This window comes from Aedes albopictus, chromosome 2 (assembly GCF_035046485.1).
Source record: "Aedes albopictus strain Foshan chromosome 2, AalbF5, whole genome shotgun sequence".
NCBI lineage: Eukaryota > Metazoa > Arthropoda > Insecta > Diptera > Culicidae > Aedes > Aedes albopictus.
The window spans coordinates 262,687,869-262,702,827 of record NC_085137.1 but is presented as its reverse complement, the minus strand read 5'-3'; the positions used below and the strand labels follow the sequence as shown (position 1 = coordinate 262,702,827).

The window sequence follows — 14,959 nt, the reverse complement described above, 5'->3', positions numbered from 1 at the left end:
CAATGTAAAATTACATGACTTTTACATGAAAAATCGTAAAAATATTGTATTTTTTGGTGATTTTTTAACGAAAATTGTGGAATAACTTTGAAATACGCAATTTAAACACCGTAGTGTCTTCGGCAAAGTTGTAGAGTATTGTTCTAACTATATTTTAACGGTATTTTCGGTACCTTTTTGGTGCAATTTTCTGGATATTGAAGTACATTTTCGTGAAAATGCTCGAAAAAACACAAAATCGATTTGATACACCTCTAAACCTTTATCAATTTGGCTCAATTTTGGACTGAAGCCTTGTTTTTGCATGTGGATTGATAATTTGATGTGACACGGGTAGGTCAAAAAAAGTGAACAGGTCTAATATATATATATTTTTTTTTGTTATATTTTTTTTTTTAAATTTTAATCAATCTGTTTTTGTGAATGGTGTTTTGTTTCTGGGTTAAAGTATTTTTGATTATACAATTTGGATCTTCAATTTTAATTACTTCGAAAGAGCCTAAATAGAATGGATCGAGTTTTCTTCTATTTTCGTTTGTTATGTAGACATGATCGCCAATACTTATATTGATAGGATTTAATTGATTATTCAACATTTGTTGTCTCTGTTCTTTTTTATTTATGGATAAGATTTTGACGGGCTATTTGATTGGTGGTTTGTAATCTAAACTTCAATTGGTGATAATATTCGTCTACGTTGTATATTGGATCTACGTTAGGTTTATTTGATTTTAGATCATGTGGAAGTATCACTTTACGGCCAAAAATAAGTTCATATGGAGTGTAATTGTGTTCTACGTGTGGGGTTGTGTTGAATGTAAAAGAATAGAATTTAATCCATTCATCCCAATCAGACTGGTGAACATTGGTAAAAGATCGTAGATACTCGTTAAGGCATCTATGATTTCTTTCCAATGCGCCTATTGATTGTGGATGATACGGTGTCGAAAATGTTTGTTTTATCTCTAATAATGTGCATATTTGATTAAGAACTTCATTGTGATATTCAGTTCCTTGATCAGTACGCAATTCCATAAAATTACCATAAACTAATATAAAATTTTCTACGAGGGCTTTTGCAATCACATTCGCTTCCTTTGTGGGTATAGGGATTAAAACAATGTATTTCGTTAAATTGCACTGAATTGTAAGAATGTATCTATTGCCTTTATTTGTTTTAGCAAAGGGTCCGACTGTGTCTGCAGAAAGCACTTCGAACGGTTTAGAAGGAGTTGTCGTCACAACTGTCGCTTCTTTTGTATGTCGATGCATTTTATTAATTTTACATTTTTCACAACTTTTTATGAAGTTTCGTATATCAAGCTTCATGTTTTTCCATTTATAGAATTCTCTTAGCTTTAAATATAACCGGTGTTGTCCAATATGTCCTCCCGTAGGGGTCATATGGTGACGCGTCAATATTTCATTTATTTCATCCTGCTTTTGTATAAACCTTGGTGGTTTATAAATAATGATTTGATAATCGGAAATGGCATTACGTGCGATTTCCTTTAAAGATTGCAGGGAAATGTAATTGAAAAATATATCATCTTCTGATAGCGCTATCTTATCTCTTCCGTATGTTCGTAAAATTTTCGAAATTTCTAGAAGAACGAACTCTAATGTTCGACTTCCATTGAAATGTGTTATAGGTATTGTTACTGAACTTAGAATTTTCTTAAAATTATGATTATATACAATTATTTTCAATTGATTGTGGTGCACGACACAACCAATTTTCAATAATTTATTAACCTCAGACGGATTTTCAGTACGCCAAACAGTGAGGTGATCAGTCTCTCTGTTGGTTTTTTCCAATCGTCTGGGACTAGTGTTTTGATTTCACTTTTTCGTCATAGAGCGTGTGTTAACAACAAGTATCAAGGACTTGAAGTCTTCTGATTTAGTTGGTATACGGGAAAGATGATACACGCAGAAAAATCTACGGTAAAAATAACCATATTCGACGTAAAGTCAAAAAGATTTGACATTGATTTGGCCGCAATGAGAATGTATGATAGTTTTTCCAATCTTGTATGATTGTTTTTACAACCTTGTATGATTGTTTTTACAATCCTGTATGATTGTTTTTACAATCCTGTATTATTGTTCCTCAATCAGAAAGCTGATTGAAATAACGATAGTTTCAGGCTTTTGACGTGGGCTGTCAAGCTTGACATCTACAATATTATGGTAGTTTTAAAAATAGTTTTCTTTTACTATCAATAATATATCTAGGGGCAAGACACTGTGCAAACGAGAGCAACTCTGAGAAATTCTGAGTTACTGAGTTACGATTATCGACGAAATTTATTGAAAGACATCCCCAAAACTGCAATTTTCATTCAGCACACGCAACACTTTGCAGTTTGACAATGGCACCAGATGACACTTTGGCATAAATGGGAGAAAATCTGAGGAACTGTGAGGAATTCTAAACAACATTTCGAGCACAGATATGCTCTCGTTAGATCTGTCTTGCCCCTAGTAATATATTCATTAGAAAACAACATGCTTGCTTTTTTCTCCTAGTTGTTATTATTTATACAGCGGCCGTTCGCTCGTTGCAAAATGTTTACTTTGCAACGAGCGAATGCCAACATTTTTTTGTCTCAAGAGCAAACTTATGTGTCTCCGAAGGATTTTGGGCCGCTGAATCCGAATCCGGGCTCCGATTTGCTCTAACACGTCACAGTTTTGAGCTATACCTCAATTTATAGGGCGAAATATGCGATTTTGGACTTTTTTGACTGCAAGCCATTAAGCATGGAAATATTTTTTTTAAGCATTCAAAATCTTAATTAACGATTCATGCAAAATATTTCGTTTTACCTAATCAAATTTGATAGATTTAAGCATTTTATGTAAGTATGAAAACTTGCATGCAACTTTTGGAGGGTGACTTGTATGGGAAATATCGTACCTAACATAAATCGCTTAAAACTATCAAATTCGATTTGGTAAAACGAAATACAGCGTCCGTTCGCTCGTTGCAAACCCGCTCGTTGCAAAGCTTTTTAATTGCAAGTCCGCTAATTGCAAAATTTGACAAGTTTTTGCAATTAAAAAGCAAGCATGTGTCAAATTCGTGCTGTCAGTGCATTTCGATGCACTTTAGTGTCAAAGTGACGTTGCAATTAGCGAATGGCATTCGCTCGTTGCAAAGTAAACATTTTGCAACGAGCGAACGGACGCTGTATTAAAAAAAGAGAAATGAAGATTCTCACAGAAAAATTAGGAAATCTCCTGATTAATCAAATTTACAACTTTTCACAAATGTCTTACCTTGTATAACGCATGCCGCACTAATTAATATTGATTTTCAAGTATGCTTTTCATGTACAACAGCTTTGCCTAACTTGAAAATTATAAAAGCTTCCTCTGCCAATGATCATTTTGCATCTGTATATCGTAAAATAATTCAGCTATGAAGAGGATTGACGGTATCCCCCCATAAATCACTTAAGGACATAGTTGCAGGGGTTTCAAAATGGCAGTGAGTATGGCAGCCAGTCTCCCCCTTACACCTCACTCCCCTCACCATAGTCATCAAATAACGTGGAGGCTGGTGAACAAATTCTCCAAATTTTTCTTGCTTACCTTGTAGAAATGCACTCAGGTTGCTACTTGTGGTAGACAACTATATTTCTCATCCGTCGGGAAGCACTACTTTTAATTTTTCACTTTATTTTCACAATTTCGTGCCAAAAAGAGGCACTCACTGCAATTTTTATCTTCGGCAAGTACGTCGCTAATTTTTTCTTAAACAGTTTTTATTAGTCGTTCAAACAACATAGCACTGAGATAAATTGATCGATTATTTGAAACTATCCTTACTTTCACCTAACCACGCGTTTATCACGAAAAACCGTCGCGTTTTCCACTTTCTTGGTCGAAAACTCGAATCAATTTTATTCGCGGTTCTTTAAAACGGAAAAACGTACCGTGAAACTGGGTGATGTTGTTCAACGCAGGGTAAAATTGATCAAACCGTTGTACACGATTATCGCGAAACGAGGCTGTATTTTTGCCAAACATTGTAACTATTTTAAATATCATACTGCCAATGTGATTACAATAAGTAACATAACAATCGGTCGCTGTTTATGAGATAAAATTGCATGCATTAATATCACCCCATAACACGGTAGTTTTCTGCAGTGAGAGAGAGGAAGTGCGAGAGTAGAGAGGAGAGAGTTGTCAAAACAAACGTAAATAAAGCGGCGCACAATGGGATAAAGTTTAACAATATTGGGCAAAGCATGAGTTTAAATCACTTTGAAAATGTTTTATAAGAACGAATTGTGTCGGTGAGCAGATTCAACAAATCACGTGGGTGCAAAAATGCAAAGGTAAATATAACTGTTTTTTAATATGGCTTATTTATACAGATTTGTTTGTGCTTGTTTGACCAAGTTACACCTCACTGTGCGTCATCCGATTTGGTTGTTTTGAGTGGGTGGTTAAGAGGGTGATTAGAGCGGGAGCCAAGCTTATTGTTGTGATCTCAAGCAACCTTCACCTTAATGCATGGCAGCATAGTAAGAATCTTTAATTAGCCAGACACAACACTGTATATGTCAAACATATGTACTCAAATTTAAAATGAAAATAAAATTGGGTAAAACGGGTAAATAATGATAAAACAAAAATCTGGGGTAGGAGTGCAAATGTTTTCCTCACAGTTTCACAACTACATCTACAAAAAAGCACGCATACATTTCAACGTGATTACCACTATTGACCAATCCAAATACGTGTGGTTAGTGAAATGTTTTCAAATTCCTTTAGTTAAGAATTAGCGAGAACTAGATGGATTTCGTAAGACTTTTTTTTTGTTAAACGGACCTAGTGTGTTGGTTAAAACACGTGACGCTTACGCCGAAGACCTAGAATCGAATCCCAATCAGGCATTGCATTACTCATCTGAGCCAAGAGATCATCTTTGTCTGAGGAGAGATAATATTCTCTCCTTCTCTTTCACTCATCCAGAAATTTTGTAAACAACAAGGCCAAGAAACGTCAAAATCCCATACAAAATCAAAACAGTGCAGTGCCCTATTCCCGTATCAGTCCAGATCCATTTACTGAAAAACAACGCTGACAGAACTGTTGTTAACTTTCCCTGTTGTTGTTCCCTGGCTACTGAGTTTAAAGATTGAATAGGGCACTGCACTGTTTTGATTTTGTATGGGATTTTGACGTTTCGTGGCTTTGTTGCTTACAAAATTTCTGTAAGAGTAAAAGAGAAGGAGATAATTTCATGCACTGCCCTATATCTGAGCGAAAGAGCATAAGATTATGATTTAAAGATCGATCCAAGAGCACTGAGATCGTATCCCACTTTTTGATCCTTATCTTTGCTCAGATGATCGAAAGATGAGATCAATTGCAATGCCTGATCCCAATCCCGACAAACTCGCTAAATGTGAGTTCTTTCTTCAAAAGGGCTAAAATCTCGTTAATACAGATTACAAACTTCTTTTAAGAACTCAATGGAAAATGTAACTCACTGCTTCGTCCAAGACAGTTTAAAAAATGGAGCCTGCTTTCAAAAGCTTAAGTATTATAACAAGCAAATCATAATCTGAATGAATTAGTGTGATTTCGATGGAAGAAAGGGCAAAAAAAATGGCATTTCTTCTGCGGATAAGACCTACCGAAATATTTGCCTAAATTGGAATGAAACGGAACCCTACTCGTTTATGTAAAATACACCACACCTACAACAGCACAACAGAACACAACATCCACGCAGCTGCTGCCAACATGCCCCGCCAAAGAAATATGATAATTGCGTATCAGGAACCCTCAGTTGCTACCGTTCTTCTCTATACTAGGAATCCCAGCAAGAAACGTTAGGCTTACGTAAGACTAATGTAAGACAAATCGGTGAGACAGTTAGGCTAACAAAATCCCTCACGTTAGGCTCAGGTTCGACAAAATTCAGGCTAATATGACACACTTTTGTTAGGCATATTTTCGAGCTCGACCCTTTGTTAGGTATGTTTTGGCTAACGTGAGCCTAACGTTAGACATTTTTCGCTCTGGGCTGTTAGACGCCGGTTAGGGATTATTTTTATGCTGGTTTATTTACATCTAGCTGTCATCCGCAGTGGAAGTAAAGTTGTGGTAGTGAACATGGTTGGATTTTCACTACCACAACTTCACTTCTACTGTGGATGGCAGCTAGATGTAAATAAACCAGCATTAAAAATAATAATCCTTAATAAATAAAATAAAGCTCAAAGCAAAAAGGCCCGACGTTCAGCAAGTTGTGAAAGATAATAATGGTAAGTGATATGGATTAGCAAATCGCTCAAGAATTGCCTTTAGAATTCCTCCAGAGAATATCATAATAACCTTCGTTTTTTTAATTCCTCCACAGGTTCATTCGTGAAATTAGTCCCATTACAGTTTCTGCCAGAATTCCCGGTTTGTAGCATTTTCTTCACTGCAATTTGCGCGCATTTTCACGGTTTTCGCTGCGGCAAGGATAGCCAACCGTACGTTGAAGGACAGGAAAGTTCCCGACACCAATCCGTAGTATCTACGTTTCAAGTACTGGAAGGAACAATGTTTCGCCCTGACGGCGGAATTGCTGGTGGATGGACATTCGCTTTCTGTGCGGGATGTTAGTTTTCAATATTAAACCGACGTCGTTCCTGTGATTGTAACTGAAGATGCTGCAGATCCAGCCGGAGTTCATAAAACGGAGTTGAAGTATGTTCGGGCGCTTGGGGCATTCCACCTGCGGCTGACTGGTTCTTTGCTGAATTGCTACGAGTACCTGGAACCATCGTGCAATGGCACCGGAACCGGATGGGACGAGTTCATCGACGAACTACTGCAGGAGGAACGCACCTACGACATAATTGAAATGGAAATGCCCAGAGATGATGAAAATAAGGAAACCTATCGGATCGGGGATGGCGATGGCAAACGGGATCGCTCGGAGTCGAGAGAACGGCAGTCGGTGGCAGTAAAGGTGAAAGACTCCACGAGGGAGCATGAGGAGTCGCACCGAGATTATGACCGAGGACGATAGTGAGACTACGAGCAAAGAGAACATCCGGCAGACGCCACAAGTAGCGTAAAACACGTGAAATGAAACTAGACCGCCAAATACGACCTGACCGCGATCGGGAGCGTGGTTCGACGGTACTGCGAGGGAGCAAAAATTTTGCATTCTTTGGTTCATTCTTCAAAAAACTTTTTCCTATGATGTCTTGTCCAGAGAATCCATAAATAAATCCTTAATTTCTTTATCCAGAGTATAGATTTTTTCGATAATTTTCACATAGATTCCTTCAATGCTCTACCATAAAACATTTTGTTTATTCCTCCACAAATTTCTTCGGAAATTTCTTCACAGGTTTATGAAAGCATCCCCCAACATATTTCTTCGGGAAATGTTTTAGACTTTTAGAGAATCCCAAGGAGAATCCTTCGGAAATTTATCCATAGTTTTCTTCAAGAATTTTCACACAGATTTCTTTGTTCATGGCTCTACAGATTTTTTTTCAGGAATACCTTAATAGCTTCATAAAGATATACTTTGGATTCTTTCTGGAATTTCTTCAAATGTACCATCAGAAATTTATTCACAGCTTCTTCCGGGATTTTGTCAAGAATTTCCTTCTGGAATGTCTCCATAGATTTCTTCGTTTATGCCTCCTGAGTAGTTATCCACAAATTTATTTGAGAACTTTCCAAAACATCCTAATTTCAATCTTCCAGAAATTCCTCTGCCCATTCCTCCAGAGTTCCTACGAAAATTTCTCCTCAATTTTTTGGAAAATTCCACCAGAGATTCATTCGAGAATTTCTCCATAGATTCATTTTAAAATGACTGACAAATTTCCTTCAAGAATTTCCCAAGAAAATGCTTTGTTAATTTATTTAGAAATGTATTTAAGAATTTATTTAAAGATTTCTTAACGCATTTTTTCAGAGATTCCTTTGTTCAGTATCCCAGATGTTCTTTTGTGAATTTCTCCAGGATTTGCTCCGAAAATTTCTTAGGAGATTCTTTCCGAAATTCCTCAGGAAATTATTTCGAATATCTTGATTTTTGTAAAATATACTGCAGAGATTTCTAAGGAAATTATTCTACAGATTCCTTCAAGATTTTCCCCACGACTCCAGGGATTCTTTCAGAAATTATTCCAGAGATTCCTAAGGAATTTCTCTGAAGATTTTTTCTTCGGTGGTTGGTAATTTCTCTAATGTCTTCTAAAATTTATTTAAAGATTCCTTTGTACAGTTTTCCTCATATTCTTTTGGAATTTATTCCATAAATTGTTCTGTAAATCCCGCAAAAGTTTTTCTTGGCAATTCTTTTGGTGACTCTTTCGAAAATTAGATTCGCTCTGGAATTTTCCCACAAATTGCTCTTCGAGAGGTTATTTTAAGCATTTTTTTTAAATGCATGCAAAGCTTCGTTCAGGACTTCCGGCTGGGATATTTCTGAAATACTCGATTTTGAAATTTCTCGAGAGATGCTTTTAAAATTTGCTCCGGATTCTTAAGAAAAATACTTCAGGAAATGATAAACGAATTCCTTCTTAGATTATTTGTAAATTTTGTACCAAGGTACTTCAAGAGTTTTCCGATCAAATTCTTCGATTTTCATCCATTGTGAACTCCTAAAGAGATTTCTTTGGAAATTGCTTCCCAAGTTCCTCCAAGATTTTCCCTACAAGTTTTGTTGTTCTTTCCTCCAGAGATTCCTTCGCAAATTTTTCCAGTAATTGCAAAATTATTAAATTTTAAATTATTAAAGACTAGACTGCATCCAGAAATTATTTCAATAGTTAATTCACAGATTCATTCAAAAAATTTACGACAAATTACCTCGTTCAAATACTTTTAGACGTTTCTACAGAGATCGTTCGTGATTTTTCAGCAATTCCTCCATAAATTTCTGTAGAAATTCCTCCAGAGATTTCTTCGTTTTTTTTTTGGAAATTCAACCAAAGATTAATTTAAGAAGTGCTCCAAGAATTTCCCAACAAAAGTTTTGTTTCGTTTCTCCAAAAATTCCTTTGCATACATATCTTCAGATTTCTCCAGATATTTTTGCAGGGATTCCATTGATATAATTTTTAATGATTATTTCGATACTTCGTTCATAAATGCCTAAATTTATTTCTCCAAATATTATTTTCAAATACTCAGGGTTTTTCAGGATTTCTTTCGGACATTGTTTTGGGAATTCATTCAGAGATTAATTTGAAAACTGCAACACGATTCCTTCCAGATTTTATCAACAAAAATGTTTTATTCAATCCTCCATGAATTTCTTCGGGAATTTCGTTAAAAAAATACTGCGGAAACAATTTATTCACAGATTATTTCAAGATTTTCTTTGTCGATATATCTTGAGAGTTTCTCTCGGAATTTCCTCCTGAGACATTTCGGCAATTTTTTCAAAAATTCACGAATTCCTTTGTCTTTCTTCTACAGATTATTCCTTCTAGAGATTATTCCTTCCTACATTCAATTGAGATTTTCTACATATGTAGATTGATATCATTATTATTATTATTATTAGTATTATTACTAATATTTCGATACTTAAGACATTTCATCAGAAATTTCTCGAGATTTTTTCGGTGATTCTGCTGACTCTGATTCAGATTTTCCTGACGGCGAGATTCCTTCGGTGAATTCTTGGGAAGTTCCCTCATGAAATCCTACCGGATTTAAACCAGATGTTTTTATGTTATTTGCGAGAATTCATTCATAGTTTAAGTTCAAGTAAATATTTGTAAGAAATCATTCAAAGATTCGATCAAAATTTTCATCATGATTATTTTTTAGTTTTATGGATTCCCTCGTACATTTCTCCTCTGGATTTTTCAAAAAATGACTTTTGATCTTTCTTCACCCAAAGATTCTTTCAAGGTAAAAGAGATATTTTTGGATTTTAAGTACCCCGTTGGGATGGGATCTAGATGCACAGAACTTGATAAAGTTTGATGGTAAATGATAGCGATTATAAAATATCTGATGAAATAACATTGGTGTTGAGGGGGTTATTTCCATTCGCGAGAATACACAATTATCGAAAGCAGCATTTATTGTAGCAGCTTCAATGCTGAAAATTAATTTATCAATAACAAGTTTTCCTTAATCTATAGACTGTTTCAGAAATTATAAATACACTTTGTTTATTAAATTAAATGAACTTATCTAATGATATTTACCAACTTCTTTCAGAGTATAACATATTGTACTCCATATTTTCATATTTCCTTTCAATTGTCTTGATATTTTAAAGAACAGTCGAGTTCTCTAACAAATAACTTAATTTTTCAAATTTCCATTTGCACAAAGGTGTTTTTTAATGAATTCAACATTATGTATCACTAAATACCAAAAGTTATCTAAATTTTTATCACATTCGCTTTCTCAACAAGTTGTCTAAGGAACGCCTTGATCAAAATTTGGGAAAAATCGATAAAGGCATTGCCATAACATTTTTTCGGAGATCAAGTTTCTTATTTTTTAAGGTTTTCTACGGAACATAAGAACTACCACACAGTTTCTTAGTTTTCCTGAACGCATTTAATCTAAACAAACTTATTTTTTCAGCTCATTCGATTCTCCAGATGGTAAATCTTGTCATACCATAAAAACGAATGCAGTAAGCAGTAATTAAGACATTCGTTTGCTTAACGTTTGTTGCTACTGGTGTTGTTGAGAAAAATGAAACAAAAAAAATGTATTGAGAAGGCCCATAATGGTGGTTCTTGATCAAAAATTCCAGTAAAAATTACTCTTACCAATCGAGAAATATCTTTTATTAATGATACAGCAATTTTTATTGTGTTTGGGAATTAAATATTTTATCTGTGAGATTTTTTTCTTTTCTACTATGCTACATTTTTCGACCACTTTGTGCAACTTCAAATTTTAATCATCTAGTTTACAGAGCCCTATTTTTCAACTTTTACCAGAAACATCAACAAAATTGGTATTATTTGCTACCTTAGCATGTTTACTATAAGAGCTAGAAGAAACTTTTTTAGATATTGTGCTCAAATTGAAATGGCAGTTAATCGTTAGTGTATTTATAATTTCTGAAACAGTCTATATATAAAATATTCTTACGTTTTGGTATTTCTACTCGCGCTGTATCCACCTCTCCAAACTGATTAAAATAACAATATCAATTGTGCACTTTATAATCATATCAGTGCTGCCAGTTTCACAAACTAATTGGAATCTACCACAACGATTGAGATTCCTCCAGGAAATTTTATAATATTTTTCCATTCATAAGAATCCCTCCACAGATTGCTTTGGAAATCGCGTCATTGGTTCCATTACAATTTCTTCCGGAACTGTTTTAAAAATGTCTAATTCCAATGTTTTTTTTTCAAAAACTTTTTCAGGAAATACTTCAGACATTTCTAAGAGCAGTCCTCTAGAGATTGTTTCAGGAAGATTCCTTCGAGAATTTTTCCTCAAAATCCTCAAAGTATTCCCATAAATTATATGTTTATTCCTCGGAAATTCCGTTGCAAGTTTCTCCTCAGATTTCTGAAACCATTCCTCCACAGATTTATTTGATAATTGTTTTGGAGATTCCATCGCAAATTTATTGACGAACTTCTTTGGAAAATTTCCCACACAATCTAGGAAAATCCTTCAGATATACCATCGAAAATTAATTCAGAGTTTCTTTTGGGATTTGTTTTAAAGATTTTTTTGGAATTCATTCAGAGATTGCTTCAGATTTTTTTCCAGAAGTTTATTCCTTTATGTCTCCTGATTCTTTTTCCGTATTTATTCCATTGATCAATTTAAAAATAGCAGATGCCTTCAAGAATTACGCAAGAACATTCTTTATTATTTTTTTCAGAAAAACATCCAAATGTATTCAGAGGTATCTCCAAAGATTTCTTTGTTAAATCCTCCAGGGATTTCTATGCAAATTTATCCAGAGATTCCTAATAATATTCCATAAGAAATGTTTGGGGAATTACTTCAAATTAATTTTGGCAAGATTTTTTCCATTGTTCATTCCTTCCTTTTCAGAGTTCTTTCAGAACGTTCTCAGGAGATTGTTTCCGAAATTTCAGCAAAAACTTCTTAGGAACTTACTCTAGAGAATCATAGAGAATCACAGATGCATCCATGATTTTTATTTTACAAATTACCTTGTTTTTTTTTCTTCGGAGATTTTCGGAATTTTCTGGGGAGATATTTTTTTTATTATATTCATGATTTTTGCCGGGTATTTTCCTTCATTGCTCCAGAGATTTTTTTGGGAATATCTTACAATATTTATTTATAGTTTATTCAGTTTATTCAGAGATTTTTTCGAGATTTTCTTTGGAAATTCCAACGGAATTGCTTCAAGATTTCCCCAAAAATATTTTTTCTCCAAAAATTCTTTCAGATATTTATCCACCGCTTTCTGAAAGAATTACTTCAGAAATTCTTTTGATCAGTTCTCCACGTATTGGAATATTTCCAATCATTTCGATACTTCGCTCACAAATTCCTCCAGAAATTTCCCACAAGCTTTTCTAGATTCTTTTTAAAGGAATTCTTCCAAATACTATCGAAGCTTATCAAGGGTTCTTTTTTCATAATTTGCTGCAGTTTTTTTTCGGGATTTGTCTAGAGGTTAATTTGAATATTTCCTTCGCGACTTTCAACAAAATTGTTTTGTTTAATACTGCAGAATTATTTTTTGGGAAAGTAACAAGTTTTCGAAAAAAAATGGACAGATTTCGGCAATTTATTTTCAGATGTCTCAAAGATTCGTTCACAAGTTTCTTTGGAAATTTTCCCACAAAATCTTTCAGGAATTCCTTAAAATATTCCATCGAAAATTTATTTTGAGCTTCCTTTTTAGATTTTTTGTTAGTTGATTAGGAGATTCCTTCGAAATCTTTTCCAGAGAATTCTGCGTCCATCTTTTTCTGAGTTTTTATCTTTTTTCATAGATTCATGTGTTGTTCAATAGGTTTCTTCGAGATTTTTTCAAAAACATTATTTGTTCAATTCTCCAGAAATTCATTCGGGAATGTCTGTAGAGATTTCTGAGAGAATTACTCCAGATATTCTTTCGTTAATTCCTCCATATATTTCAATGGAGTTTTTCCAGTGATTACTTTGAAAATTCCAAATTAATTTGAGAATTGCCTCACGAATTTCCCAAAATATATTGTTATTTTTTTAGATAGTCCTTCAAAAATGTATTTAGATATTTCTAAAGCAATTATTTTTTCGTTCATCAGATCAGATTCTTTCGTTCATTTCTCCAGATATTCCAATGCTTCCTTTGATTTTTCTCCATAGGTTATTTCAAAAATTCGTCCATAAGGTGCCATCGATGATTTTTACACAAACTTCTTTGTATGTTGCTCCAGAAATATAACTAATTACCAAATTTATTTTTAAATTCTTTCGGGATGTCCTTTAGCGATTTTTTGGGAATTCTTCAGGAAATTTCTGCAATAATTTCATGTCTCAAGGTTTTTTCGGAAATTCATTTTTCATATTGAAACCTCTCACTCTGGCTCATACACTGAGAAGCGTTCATTATTTTGGAAATCTTTCTAGAATTTGCTCCGGAAATTTTTCAAACGGTTCTTTCGAGAATTCCTCTAGAAGTTATAACGTAAAGTTATCCATAGATTCCGTCTGAAATTTTCCACAAATTATTCTGTTTATTTGCCCAAAGAGTAATTAAAATAAGAGTTCTTTCAAATATTCATTGAAAATTCAGGAATTTTCCAGATATTTCTCGAGAGATATTTTCAAAATTTGCACGAGAAATTTTTTAGGAAATTACTTTAGAAAGTTCTGAGATTCCCTTCAAAATTTTTCCAGTGAATGATAAAAGAATTTCTCCAGGAATTTCTCATATGAATACTCGACGTTATTCTTCGGGATTTGATCCAGATATTATTTTAAAAAAATCGATAACAGATTTGTTTAAAAAACAACACTCACACTCACACACACATACAGGGGATAGACAAAATGATCGGGACAGGCAAAATTTTCACTTTTCAAAAAATGTTCAACTAGCTGTAACTTTTCGAAAAGTGCATCGAATATTCTCAAATTTTTACTGTATGTTCATCAACTAGTTGTGTATCAGTGGTCAAAATTTGTAAAAGATCGGGCTATTCTCCACGAAGTTATAAAGATTCTTGAAAAAGGTAAAATTATCCGATAGCCAACTTTGAGCTGTTATATCTCCGTATTCAATGAACTGATTTCAATGAATTTTTGACCATTCATTACTTATATAATGAACTCTTAAAAACGTTTGGCTTAACTTGAAATTTTTAACATGAGAAAAAGTTATAGCGATTTCAGTTATTTCACGATTTTTTAGTAAATTGATCTATTTTTAATATGCATCCCATTACTTTCTCAATTTATTGTCAGCTATGTTGTTACTTTCCTTTAAAACACATTTATATATAAGTTATTTAGAGGGCATTTATATGAACTAAAATATGCATCTTGAATTTTGAAACGATATTGAAGTTTTGGATAATTAGGTGTTTTATTAGAAAAATAATCTAACCGTTATAATTTTCTTTCGTGTTAAGAATTTTAAATTAGGTTAAAAGTTTTTCAAAGCTCATTATGTAAGTCATAATTCGTCAAAATTTCATTTCATTCAGTTCATTGAATCCGGAGATATAACAGCTCAAAGTTGGCTATCAGATAAATATACCTTTTTCTTACAATCTTTATAACTTCGTGCAGAATAGCTCGATCTTTTCCAAAATTGGACCACTAATACACAACTAAATGATCAACTTACAGTAAAAATTTGAGAATATTTGCTGCACTTTTCGAAAAGTTACAGCTACTTGAAAATTTTTTGAGAGGTGAAAATTTTGCCTGTCCCGATCATTTTGTCTATCCCCTGTATTACCTCGTCCTTTCCTCTAGAGATTCTTTCGGAAATTTCTCC

General features: G+C 33.8%; 1 protein-coding gene and 1 long non-coding RNA gene across 4 annotated transcripts in view; one reads left to right on the top strand and one right to left on the bottom strand.

Moving 5' to 3' along the window:
* Positions 1–14,959, top strand: part of LOC109411530 (cytoplasmic phosphatidylinositol transfer protein 1) — a 171,428-nt gene that overhangs the window by 8,395 nt on the left and 148,074 nt on the right. The window lies entirely within an intron of this gene.
* On the bottom strand, positions 2,970–5,838 carry LOC134288037 (uncharacterized). Its single transcript, XR_009997718.1, has 2 exons — positions 4,523–5,838; positions 2,970–3,461 (listed from the first exon to the last, which is right to left on the bottom strand). It is a non-coding gene; the product is annotated as an uncharacterized LOC134288037 (long non-coding RNA).